Below are 13,909 nucleotides of genomic sequence, written 5' to 3'. Positions count from 1 at the left end.
GTGTAGCTTAGTGGTAAGCACTTGCGTACCATGCACAGGGCCCTGGGTTCTGTCCCCAGCACTACCCCCTACATACACAGCTATGTAAATATAGGAAGAATGCTGTTGTTGTCCAGATGGGACTGTTTCAGGAGCTCTGGGACATTGCTGACAGTATAGAGGAGTGGAGGAGAGGAAGCTTCAAGAGGAGGACAGTGCCCCTGCCCCCAGCATCCCCTCAAGGACCTCTTACTCCCAAACAGCCATTCCTCTATTTGGGCCAGATCATCCACACATAAAAGCCCAACATGTTTCCTGACCTAGATATCATGTCAGTAACCCATGAGTGTAAACAGGACCCATTTACTCAGCCTGGAGTAGAATAGGTGACAAATCATTGAAATTACTGTGCACTTCAATTAGAAATTCCAAAAAGAGCAAGTACCAGAATGGCTCAGTTGAGCCATGAGCACACATTGCCACCACTCATTCCCTGCCTGAGATCATATCTTCTGCCCCAATTTCCTCACTGTACTTAGGAGCAGCTAGAAATCCATATATTTTCAAAGCTTCTTAAAAAAAAAATAAATGTGGTGAGGGCCATCCGAGGTGACAGTTTTTAATTCACAGAGTGACTAGTCGAGCTCTGGATCCCCTGGAGAGGATCCTCCCCAAAGCTCTGATCTGTGCAGATGCTAGTTGGAAATGAGATTTATTAACTGGCCTTTTGCCCACTGCATCTTCGTTTGCATTCTCCAAGCTTTGAGAGTGAATGTATAGAGAGGACTGTCTTAGAATGTGCATTTGAACATGCAACTACAGTAGCACCTGTTTCTGGAAACTTTAAAAAGTCACGTGGCCCCAAGAAATGGATGGTAAAGAAAGGCAAAACTAAAATATAAGCGCCAAATATTGACCTAAAAATATCTAGCTTTGCCAATTTTTTATAAGTGAGCTGTTGCTTAGAAAAGCAAAGAAATTTCATGTGTGTAGACATAAAAAATGGAGTTTTGGAAATTTGTTCTACTCAGTAGGAACTGTTGAATGTAGCTCACTTTTATCATAATGTAGGCCTCAAGATACCCGCACCCCAACATCAGTTAAAGCAGCAATCATGTCTCCATCATCTGTGAGTTAGATGATTGACAGTTAATACTTTCAAAGAAAGGTTTTAAACTTGCTGGTTTGATCTTTAATATTTTTCTCAGTATTTGTAAAAATCAAAGGATTAATTGACGCTTTGTGAGGTGCCCAACTTTGGAAGCAAGCACTTTAACCATTGAGTTATTTCCCCAGCCACTTTAGGTGCTCAACTATGGAATTTCTTTTCTGGCTCCTTCCTCAGAGAGGAAAGACCCATGTGCCCTACAGTGGGCCATGACATTTGTTCATGGTACTGGATCTTAACAGAGCAGTGGTGTGAGACCATCCTCTGGAATTTAGAAATTTGATTGTCATGAAGCATCTTTTTTGTTTATTGGGACCTCTTAATGCTCACATTCAAGGAAGAGGATACAGTGGGCATAATGTAGGTGGGAGAATTCGATTAATATTTGATGGTCTTCTCTGGCCAGTTAGTGTTACATGCTCCTCCAGGGACCTTGCATCCTAGCAGTCCAAGGTTTAAACAGCTGATTTTTTTGTAGCAGATTTACCTTGCTGTCAAGATTGTGCTTAGTCTGCCAGCATAACATAGTGGTTTACATTTCTGAGCCTGCAGTGAATCAAAGACAGAAAAGATAGCCTCAAGGCCAGTAGACTGAAGGAAGCTAAAAGACATTGAGGGAAACCAAATACATCCTTAAAGAGTGTAAGCTTTACAATCTGATGGAATTTTTATTGGCCTGGCCAGATGCATATGGGACAGTGGAGGAAATAAGGCAGAAACACCAAAGCCAGGTAGGGCAATAAGGGGCCACTGGAGGCTTATTACCTGACAGGGTGACGAGAGCAGGTACACATGGGGGTGGATCTCAGTTTTGGTATGAGAGCTGAGAGTAGAATGGTGTGCTCTGGAGCCCCATCCTGCAAGGACCAGAGTTACTAGGGAATCCTTGATATGCCTTGAGAAAATATGAGATCCCCTGTTGTGCAGGGATGGGGCAAGGTAGATAGATGTTTTCTGACTCGTGGCATCTGTCTCTTTGGAGAAGCAATGGATGCAGCTCTACTTTATAGTGGGACTGATCCTGGGAGCAGACATGTTTTTTTTTATTTTACTTAATTTAATTTAATTTTATTTATTTGAGAGAGAGAGGCATTGAGAGAGAAAGATGGGCATGCCAGAGCCTCCATTCACTGCAAACAAACTCCAGATACATGGCTTTATATGTCCAGACGCCCTTCCAGCCAGCAGTGTGCTTCAAGGGTAGGTAGTGTGGAGCACTGGAGCACTGACAGTGTCCCCTGCTCAGCAGTGAGGTGTCTGGTGCTTCGTTGTGAAGGCTGCTTCCTTGTCATTTAATGTCCTAACAGGGACAGATGTGGCTGAAGATGCTGGCAGGAGTACTGCACATGATTCTGGGCCTGTGCCAGAGTTGTCATCTTCATGGAGGCCCTGGGGAAGAAAGGAAGATTTACCCTAGGTCATGTGTTGGCTTCTAAATCTTATTGATTTCGCTCTCAAGAACAAATTGACTTGTACTTCTTCTATGAAAAATACCTTTTCCCACAACAAACTATGTTAGAATATATGTTAGAATAGCTTCAAAAGACAGGCTTGACATCCTGATACATGCCTGTAATCAGCACTTGGGAAGTGGAGGCGGGAGAATCAGGAGTTCAAGGTCAGTCTCAACTGTGTAGTCTGTAATCAGCACTTGGGAGGTAGAGACAGGAGGATCAGGGGTTTCAAGGTCAGTCTCAACTATGTAGCAAGTTGGAAGCCAGCCTGGGCTATATGAGATCTTATCTCGGAGAAGAAAGAAAAATGGCCTCAAGCTTTTTTTTTTTTTTTAACCTGTCTCTGTAATACTAATACTAAGTTGCATTTGTTATACTCAAGACAATAGTTTTGAGAATATACAGTACTGACAGCTGTTTTTCTTGCACATCCCATTGGTACCCTCCAGGCCTTGTTTCTTAGCTCATCTTAAAATACTGATTGTTTCTCTTAATATCTCTGGCTTTGGTATTTATTACTATATTGAGAGAATTCTTCCAAAATGGATAGCTACAATTCACATGGGCAGAAAGTAAATAAATATGATATACCTTTTGCCTTAATGAACCAATTTTTGTTAACTGCATCTTCAAAGATGGACTGTTCCTTTTTTATTTTTTTAAATACTTTTATTTATTTATTTGAGAGAGGGGTGCTGATAGAGAAAAGGAGAGAATGAGCACACCAGGGCCTCTAGCCACTGCAAACAAACTCCAGACACATGTGCCACCTTGTGCATCTGGCTAACATGGATCCTGGGGAATCAAACCTGGATCCTTTGGCTTTGCAGGCAAGCACTTAATAGCTAATCCTTTTCTCCAGACCTGGACTCTTTGTCTTAACGAGCATAAATTATTAGTGAGGTAAGATTGTGTGAGGTTCACAGGCCAGTAAGAAATAATTTCTTACTAGGTTACCAGAGAAAAAATATCCACTTGTACATTATCCATGTGAAATCTCCCCAGATAAATTAGACTTTTTTACTCTCTTGAACCAAGACAGACTGTCTTAAAACATTCTTTTGTTTTTTCCGTAAAGGAGCAGAAGTTGGTAACAGATCTATAGGTGATCAAATAGATGCATCTTTTTTTATTAGATGTTGCCATTTAATGGTTAGCTAGTTTTAAAAAGTGGTGAAAATGCAGTGTCTGCTATTTCTGGATCTAGCTTGGCTCCATCAGGTAAAATGACTGGACCAAAAAGAATCTGATTTTGGTCAGAACTTTGGAATGTAAAAGGTCTAGAATCAGAAATTTAAGGAGAAAAGTTATATCATATTCACGTGTGCCTATGTACATGTGAGCATGCAGGTACACATGTGTATACTCACATTGTGGAAGCTTATAAAACTCTCATCCTTTTCCAATACATGTTTTTTGATTGGTTGATTGTGTGTGTGCACGTGTGCATGTGCACCAGGACCTCTTACCACTGCAAATGAATGCCAGATGTTTGCAACATTTTTTGGTCTGGCCTCTGTGGGTTGTGTAGGAATTGAACTTGGGCCAGCAGACTTTGCAAGCAAACACCTTTAACCACTGAGCCATCTCCCCAGCCCCTGGCATGTATTTTTGATATCAACTGTATACTTACTAAAAACATTTGGGTTATCTGTAACTTTCTATCAGGGAAATCTTGTGGAAATATAAATTTTAGTTGTGCACAGAAGGCTGTATGTGGTGATGTTTGCCTGAAATCCCAGCCCTAAGGATGATAAGACAGGCAGATCTTGAATTTGAAGCCAGTCAGGCTACACAGTAAAGCTTGAGGCCATCCTGGGCTACATAGTAAGAATCTCCCTTGAAATAAAAGTAATAAATTGATCCTGAAGTGTATGGTCTATGCTCTAGGTCACCTAAGCCTAAAACGACAGTGCACATGAGTGGCACACTGTCGAGGTCTGCCATGCCATTTGTTTTGTTTCGCCTTGTTTTAAAAACATCAATTCCTTGTTCTTTTTTTAGTGTCACCCTATCCTGGCAAAGAAAGCCCTGGGAGGTAATTTGTCAAAAATACCAGAGGCATTGGCATGCCTGGGAGTCCTTATGTTCACAGTTACACTTTTGAGTATAAGCAGTGGCATCCTTCATTTAGGAGTGGTGCCCTGCAGGGTTTTCATTTGGTGCCTCACACTAAAATGCTGCACTCCCCCTGTTCACCATCCGCTCCCTTCTGGTCAGTCTAGGATGTCCAACATGTTTTCAGTTTGCAAAGAATGAAATATTTTAAGTTCCCACCATTGGATTTTACATAGTTGTTATTAACACATTTAAGCAAACTAACTGCTTTCTGTATGTCCGTCTCCATGTGGGGCTCTTGGAACATGGTCATAAACAATGCACAATGAGTCCACAGCCCAGATGACTGGACAGCAGCAGAATAGACTGCCTGGTAAAGGGAGCTTGGATGGAGAGGTAACCATACCTGGCCCTGGAGAGTTCCTAGATTTTTCCTAGTTTTTTTCTGGGATAAATATAGTTGAACTTTGTTCAGTTGACTGAATAAAAGTATTTTTGCAGGGTTGGGGAGATGGCTTAGTAGTTAAGGCACTTGCCTGTGAAGTTTAAGGACCCAGGTTTGATTCCCCAGAAGCCATGTAAGTCCAAATGCACACAGTGGCACATGCATCTAGAGTTTGTTTGCAGTGGCTAGAGACTCTGGAGTCCTGGAGTGCCCATTCTCTCTTTCTAATAAATAAATAACAAATAAAAAAATTTTAAAGTGGAACATGCATCTGGAGTTTGTTTGAAGTGATGAGGCCCTAGCATGTGCGCGCGCGCGCGTGCGCACACACACACACACACACACACTAGTTAAAATTTTTGAATATTTTTAGTTTTGTGATATCTACACAAATACTCAGTAAGAGCAAAACAATCACCCTATAATTTTCTAAAGCTTTCAGATTAGACATGTGAATAAAAACTATTTGAACTGGTCATGGTGGTACACGCCTTTAATCCCAGCACAGAGGCAGAGGTAGGAGGATCACCATGAGTTTGATGCCACCATGAGACTTCATAGTGAATTCCAGGTCAGCCTGGACTAGAGGAAGACCCTACCTCAAAAAACCAAACCAAAACAAAAAAACTATTTTGAGTGTTTGCGTTCCCTACTTGCCTTGACCTCTCGCTATATATTCTTTTAGTATCCTTGAGACACCATTTAGAGCATTTTCAAGTGACTTTTGTGCTAGAAAGATCACTTCTCCTTTACTAAAAGTCACTTGAGGACCCCATGTGGAGACCAATTTAAAGAAGGAAGTTTAGTGTGCTGAAGAAAGAATTTGGGCTTAAATTTTTAACATTAAAACAGCTGTATAATATCCAATGGTGGCTTTTCTCAATTTTTATGATACCTGGCCATCATTTGGTTAAAAATAGTACAGAAAGGGTTGGAGAGATGGCTTAGCAGCTAAGGCGTTTTCCTACAAAACCAAGGACCCAGGTTTGATTACCCAGGACCCAGGTTAGCCAGATGCACAAGGGGCTCATGTGCCTGGAGTTTGTTTGCAATGGCTAGAGGCCCTGCCATGCCCATTCTCTCCCTCCCTCTCTCTCCCTCTCTCCCCTTCTCTGTCAAATAAATCAATCAATAAATAAGGAAAAAATCGTACAGAACTTTGAGCTGGGAGGTGAGGGGTACCATGAACCCTTTCCTCATCTATGATGAGATGTCAACAGGCTTGTTCATATGCAAGACTTACTTTCACTTGTTAAAGTCTGTTAGAAAACTTCTCAAAATATTTGTGGATTAACTGACCTAGTACAAGGACTATTCTCTGTTTCCTCCTTCCCTCCCTTTCTTCCTCCTTCCAGGGTCTCTGAGATCAGGATAGCTCACTGTGTAGCTATGTGTCAGAGAGTGACCTTAAATTTCTGATCCTCCTGCCTCTACCTCCAAGTGAATTATAGCGCACACCACCAACACCCACTTTATTAGGTGCTGGTAATGGTGACTATTAGGCAAGCTCACTACTAGGTGAGCTGCATCCCCAGCTGTTGTGCTTTGTAGTGTGTGTGTGTGTGTGTGTGTGTGTGTGTGTGTGTTTCTGGTTGTTGTAGGATCTCATATAGACCCATCTTGGCCTCAAATTTACCCTGTAGATGTGGCTGGTCTTTCATTCTGGGTGGAATAAACCTGCCCCCAACAGTTCTTCTCCAAGGTAAGAAGAAAATGGTGAATGCTGCATAGACCTAGGCAAGGTGTAGCCCCGGCAGTGGTGGCAGGGCTGTGGGGAAGGATGCGCTCCCAGACCTCTTCCTGGAGCCCGGACCTCATAGTAAATCAAGAAATATTTGGTGGTTGGGAAGCTGATTGCTCTCTCCCCAGAATTTTTATTTTTATTTATTTATTTGAGAGTGACAGACAGAAAGAGGCAGACAGAGAGAGCCAATGGGCATGCCAGGGCCTCCAGTCACTGCAACAAATTCCAGATGCATGTGCCCCCTTGTACATCTGGCTAATGTGGGTCCTGGGGAATCAAGCCTCGAACTAGCGTCATTAAGCTTCACAGGCAAGCACTTCACCACTAAGCCATCTCTCTAGCCCGAGGATTTTTTTTTTTTGTCTTCCCAGAGTTTTTGGCAGGCACATAACATTGTCATAGCAATGATTGTTAAGATGTCCCCATGAGTAACAGTAAATGTGTTTCTAGCTTCTCCTTTCTCATAGCCTGTTTAGAAAACAGCTCTAGATCTAGACTGCAAAGATCTCCTGGTCCACCATCAGGCATGTCTTCTTCCCCACATTACAACCTTTATATAAAAGGAGTGCTCAGAGTGCCTAGGCAGTGATATGGGAATAAAGCTTAACTCTCCAAGGGGCTTCTGTTTTCTGGCCAAGCTTTCCCCCTCTCTAAGGTAATCTAGATACACTTAGCCTGTCCAAGCCTCTCTTCCTACTGTGCAAGTGTGAATAGCAGCATCAGCTTCATGAGGTTCTTCTGTGCGGTGAATGAGATAGGGAGCTGAGGCCAGTGCAAAGTCAAGTATAAAGAGTGCAGTTACTATTGCTGCTTAATGTTTAAATGTGTCCTTTTACCTAAACTGTGCTTTGTGTCCTGAGTGCACATGTAGATGTCCATTAAGAATCCACATTTAATGTGAAAAATTCAACCCAGTTGTGCTGTCTTCCACCCCTCATATGTCCACAGTGTGCAGGCCAACGTGGTTGGCAGTGCATGCCCTGAAGTCATTACCACAGCCAAAACACAGCACATTTCTAACACTGCCTCCAAAGTCCTTGTACCCAGCAAAGTGCATCTTTTTATTCCCTTTCTTTTTCTTTCCACAGTTGGGTCTCACTCTAGCCCAGGCTGTCCTGAAATTCACTCTTTATTCCCAGGCTGGCCTCAGGCTCACAGCAATCCTCCTACCTCTGGCTTCCAAGAGCTGGGATTAAAGGCATGTGCCACCACACCTGGCTTCACAGTGCACCCAGCAACAACTTGCTGCTTTCTGTCACTGCAGGTTAGGTTCTGTGAAATGTAAGTGGAACCAGAGAGAATGCGTGACTAAGCACCTGACTGCTCTCACATGACGTCCTGAGTCAGATTCATCTGCATTGGGCATATCTTCAGTTCATTACTTTTTCACTACTAAGAAACATTCCCTCATGTGACAATACCATTTCTTGTTTATCAACTCACTAGTCAATGAACATTAGTGTCGATTCCATTTTTGTCAGTCATAAAAAAAAGCTTTAAATGTTCATGTGCATACAGATTTTTGCGGTGACATGTTTTCATTCCTCTGGGAGAAATCCATAGCCTAGGAATGGAATGATTGGGTCATAGGGCCAGTGTTTACCTTTTAGGAATCAAAGCAGTCCTTCACAGTGGCCATGCCATCTCATGCCTGTCATCAGTATGAGAATTCCAGCTCATGTCCTTGGTAGCATGTGGAACTTTTGCTCTTAGATTTTGGGCATCTCTTATGAGTATGCAGAGATGTGCTCAGTGAGATTTTCATTTGTAGCTTCTTGATGATAAATGATTTTTTTCATGTGCATATTGGCCATTTGAAAGCCTTTTTTAGTGAAGTGTCTGGATCTTTAGCCCATTTTAAAGTTATTATTATAAGAAGATTATAAAAGTATATTTAAATTCTTTAATGTATTCATGATTTAGATGTAAATGTGTCTGGGTCTTATATTCTTAAACTGAATATAAATCCTTCAAGTACAAGAAAACTTGCTTCTATCTGGCTTTTGCCTACAGTGTCTAGGTTAGATTTTTACTCACAAACTGTTAAGTACAGGTTAAGTACCCTTCCCCAAAATGCTTGGAACCACAAAAGTTTCAGGTTTCACCTTTCTTCAGGTTTTGGAGTCTGTCCATAGGTATTAGTGGTCAGTGTATTCATAGTCCAAAACTTCTAGAGAATCATGTTCAAAGAATTGTCAGGTTCAGCAACAATTAAAATTTCAGATTTTGGAATTGGGACTTCTTAGCCCATACACATGAAATAATTCTATGAATTGGGTGGAAGTAGTAACAGGATGTTTATTTTAGTTCATAAGAAATACTAAATCCCCTTTAAAATGTCACATCAAAGTGTTATGTTTAGGAATTAGACTTTCTTTAATATCTTGACAGACATAAAATGGCCTTTTAATTCTGTGGAGAAGAACACTATAATTATATAGATTATTGTAGATATTATTTTCTTTTGTATTGTATGTCCTCTTACTGCTAGATCAAACATTCTACTATTAAGTTTAAGGATAAAAGATACGTAGATATGTTTTAATTTCCCTTTATGTCCAGCAATGAATTATTTGCATGTTTTCAAAATCTTTCCCAGGATGACAGCATTGGATACCTCCTTCATTTTCAAATTTTTGAGCAAGTATTTATATTAGTTACTTTTATCATTGCTATGACAAATACATGACAAAATCAACTTTCATCTGGAACATGGAGAAAAAAACGTGGTGGCCTCAACAGGAGGCAGCTGGTTTCATTACATCTGGGGTCAGGAAGCAGAGTTGAATGCTGGCCCTCAGCCAAGTCTCTTCTTTTTATACAGCCCAGGACCCCAAGCCATAGGAGAGCACAGCCCATACTTGGGGTGGGCCTTCCCACCTCAGTTTACCTTTATTGGGAAAATCTGGAATAGACATGCCCAGAGATTTGTTTCCATGGTGATTTTAAATCCTGGCAGGTTGACAACTGAGATTAACCATCACAACATCCCATAACTTGACCCCACTCTGTTTTCGTTCTGTCTGTTTGGCATGGTTGGTAGGTGTGTGTGGTTCTACTTTGCTGTACTGAAGACTGACCAACTGCCTTGCCCTTGCGAAAATACTGTTTATCTGTGGGCTATATTCCCAGTTCTTTTTTTCCTTTTATTTTTACAATGTGGTTTATGTGCATACATGTGTACAGTTGTGTTGGTGTATGAGCATGGGTGTGTATGTGCCTCAAAGATAACTTTCAGATTGGGCCTTGCCTTTCACCTCATTTGAGTCAAGGCTTACAAGCTTCCAGGAAGTTTTCCTGTCTCCTCATTTCTCAGTGTAGGTGTACTGGAATTATAGGAGTCCACCACAGCTTCCAGCTTTTATGTGTATTCAGTATTCAGAGTATGCAGAGACAGGGTCTTACTAAGTTGTTCAGGCTGACTTGGAACTCACTCTGTAGCCCAAGCAGGCCCTGTACTTGGAGTTCTCCTCCCTCAGCCTCTCAAGGGATTACAGAACTGGTGCCACCAGGCCCAATTTAATTGACCAGTTTCATTGCTGCAAGTTTGGCTAAGCCTCTAATGAAAACTACCACTAGTGGCCTTTAGAGACTGGAAAGCAAGGGGTTCCCTGAAAGGTACAGTTTCCTGAGTGACCTTCCTATGACAGGATGGGCACACTTTGCCTCCAGCATCTGTTCAGAAGTCTTCAAGTTTCAAAATTCAAAAATTATAAAAGGCAAGTTCACTTCTGACTTCAGGATTGAAGCCTATATCCTGTATCATGTTTTTATGTTTTGCTGCCAACCCTGTAGGACAAATTTCAGGTGAATTACTACCTGCCCTGAAAGCAGAAGTCTCAGTGTGTCTGTCTGTCTGTCTGTCTCTCTCTCTCCTGGCTACAGAAGTGGGTTTTCTGTATTTGGTTGGGCCTGAGCTGCCTGCAGCCTCTTGGGGGTCAGGGAACAGCCAAGACTTCTTTTGTTTTAATTGTGGCTGTTCTGTGAAAGGAAGCCAAATACTATCAGACAGGACATCCTGTGATACCCTCAGTGTGTAGTGGCCAAGGACAGCACGTTTTTTTCTTTAAATAATAAGATGGGCTTGTGCTCCCTTTCCTGTTAGCCAGAGAGCCTAGATTGACAATATCCATTTGTCTTAGTCTCTAGCAAACAACCACACCCCAGAATACCACCTGAAGACTCACACAGGAGGAAGAAGTCTTTTTATGTGAGCTAGTAATGATTTGATCACTGTTAGCATAGCCTTTAAGTAACTAACAGTTCTATTGTCTTGAAATAACAATGAGCCAAAAAACAGGAGAATGATAAAGAAGTTCTTGGAATTTATACATATTAAGGTAAAATTCTGGAATCAGGTATATTGTGACATACCTGCACAAATATATGTGAAGAAGTGAAAAAGCATTCACAAAATATAAACAAATTGTCACTGTTATAGTCAGCTTCCTGTTACTGGCAGAAAACACTAGACCAGGAACAGCTTGAGGGAGGAAAGGCTTTATTTTGGCTTACAGACTCAAGGGGAAGCTTCATGATGGCAGGGGGAAACTATGGCATGAGCAGAGGCTGGACATCACATCCTGGCCAACATCAGATGGACAACAGCAGCAAGAGAATATACCTAACACTGGCAAGGGGAAACTGGCTGTAACACTCCTAAGTTCACCCCCAACAATGCACCGCCTCCCGGAGGCCCACTTCCCAAATTGCCACTGGCTTGGGACCTAGCATTTGGAACACATGAGTTTATGGGGGACACCTGAATCAAACCACCACAATTACCAAAGCATTTTCTTAGTTTCTGAGGGCTCTCACAAAACATTCCTGCAAACTGGTGGCTTAACCTGTATCCCATTTTGCTGATGGAGGTTAGAAGTCTGCAGGCTTCCTCCAAAGGCCCAGGGAAGTCTTTCTGTGTCTTCCTGCATTGGTGGTAGCTTTGCCACTCAGTCATCTTCACTTAGCTGTAGCAATGACTCAAGTTTCACTTGTCGGCATGCTCAGGAGAGATCCCATCTTCCCTGTGGTCTGTTTAGCATTCTCTGGGGCTGGGGGATGAATTTGACATGGAAGCTAATCAGTCACTTGCCAGCTGAAGAGTTAAAAAGTTTAATAGTATACAACTCTCCTGTGAACATTTCTGTACTGACTGTATGTCAGAGTCTACTTAGGAAAGAATTAAAAGTAGATGAGGGGCTGGAGAGATGGCTAAATGGTTAAGCGCTTGCCTGTGAAGCCTAAGGATCCTAGTTAGAGGCTCGGTTCCCCAGGACCCATGTTAGCCAGACGCACAAGGGGTTGCACATGTCTGGAGTTAGTCTGCAGTGGCTGGAAGCCCTGGCGCGCCAATTCTCTTTCTTTCTTTCTTTCTGTCTCTGCCTCTTTCTCTCTCTTTCTCTCTGTCACTCTCAAATAAATAAATAAGAATGAACAATGGCCAAGTGTGGTGGTGCACGCCTTTAATCCTAGCACTCAGGAGGCAGAGGTAGGAGGATCACCGTGAGTTCAAGGCCACCCTGAGACTACATAGAAAATTCCAGGTCAGCCTGGGCTAAAGTGAGACCCTACCTCGTAAAACCAAAAAAAAAAAAAAAAGAACAGAAAAAAGAAAAGTTAAAAAAAAGCAGATGGGCATAGATAGGATTTGGGGGGTTATGGATATCTTTTTCCCAATTTACAGTCAAATTTTCTAGAATATATTTAAACACTAGCCTATACTGTTCTCATCTCATTGATAGGCTCAGTTTTATTGACATATCATTTTCATTGCCATTTCTGCATGTTCTCATGAGTTTAGAAATTAATTTTAGCATAACATAAATACAGGCCTTTAGATGGTATGGTGGTTTGATTTAGATGCTCCCCATAGACTTAGGTGTTCTGAATGCTAAATTCTCAGTTGATGGAGATTTGATAATTAACACCTCCTAAGGCAGTGTATTGTTGGCCTTATGGGTATTATAGCCAATTTCCCCTTACTAGTGTTTGCACAGTCTCCTGTTGCCGTTGTTCACCTGATGTTGGCCAGGGGTTGATGTCCATCCACCCACAGCTCATGCCATCATTTTCCCATGCCATCATGGTGCTTCCCCTTGTGTCTGTAAGCGAAAATAAATACTTTTTTTTCCCCACAAGCTGCTCTTGGTCAGGTGTTTCCTGCCAGCAATGCAAACCTGACTCAATAGTAAAGTTAATGCCAGGAGTGGTGTCATTGCTGCTAGATACTTGACTGTGTGGCTTTTAGCATTTTGAAGCTGATTTTCAAGAGGAATGTGAAAGGATTTGAAATCTTGGTCTAGGAGACACTTTGTAGTACAGTGCAGTATATCATGATGGAATATTCTGGCTAGAGTTGAAAAACCTAAATGCAGTGAGAATTAAGGACTGTGAGGTTTGGCTTATGAGGGTGAGAAAGAGCTTTGCCTGGACTAAGCTACAAGCAGTTTGTGTGAGAGGCTTGCTGTTATGCTCATGGTCCTGAGAAGTTGTGCAGGGTTGTATTGTGTAGAAATGGGCTGGTGTGAGCAGAGGGATATGGCACAGAAAAAGATGAGATCTTTGAGCCAAAACTCTCATGCCCATTCAGCGGCATGAGAGAGATGACAATCATTGAGATTGGGCCAGCAGAAAGAATGCAGTATTTTGAAGGGGCCTGAATGCTGAAGGAATGTCCGATTCTTCCAAGTTATTTTATTGCCCCCTGGATTAACAAATGAGCACCCCATCTAGCATTGTGGAGAATGAGAAATGCAGGAAAAAGAAGGTCATTGAATTTGCAACATGGTCTTGTGTTTTGGAAACAACCATGGGCAGCGTGAAGCAGGGTAACTGGATGCCTGTATGGAGACCTGATAGAGCCATGAGAATGGATGCTGGGTTGCAGCGGAGACCCAGTGGAGATGCCAGGACCACAAGACGGCTGCTACGGAGAGCTACCAGCACAGGATGAAGTTTTCCAGGACTGTGAGTAGCCTAGCTGGAGAGGTGGAATTGGAACTCCCAAGACTTGTTGCTGGTTAGAATTATCAGACTTGGAGATTTGTCACTGACTAGAGTTG

At 42.2% G+C, this 13,909-nt stretch overlaps 1 protein-coding gene across 3 annotated transcripts in view; it reads left to right on the top strand.

Moving 5' to 3' along the window:
- Window positions 1-13,909, top strand: part of Mapre2 (microtubule associated protein RP/EB family member 2) — a 164,358-nt gene that overhangs the window by 69,700 nt on the left and 80,749 nt on the right. The gene's annotated exons all lie outside the window — the stretch shown is intronic.

This window comes from Jaculus jaculus, chromosome 15 (assembly GCF_020740685.1).
Source record: "Jaculus jaculus isolate mJacJac1 chromosome 15, mJacJac1.mat.Y.cur, whole genome shotgun sequence".
Lineage (NCBI taxonomy): Eukaryota > Metazoa > Chordata > Mammalia > Rodentia > Dipodidae > Jaculus > Jaculus jaculus.
Note: the sequence above shows the minus strand (reverse complement) of the source record. Positions and strands in the feature narration are given on the sequence as shown.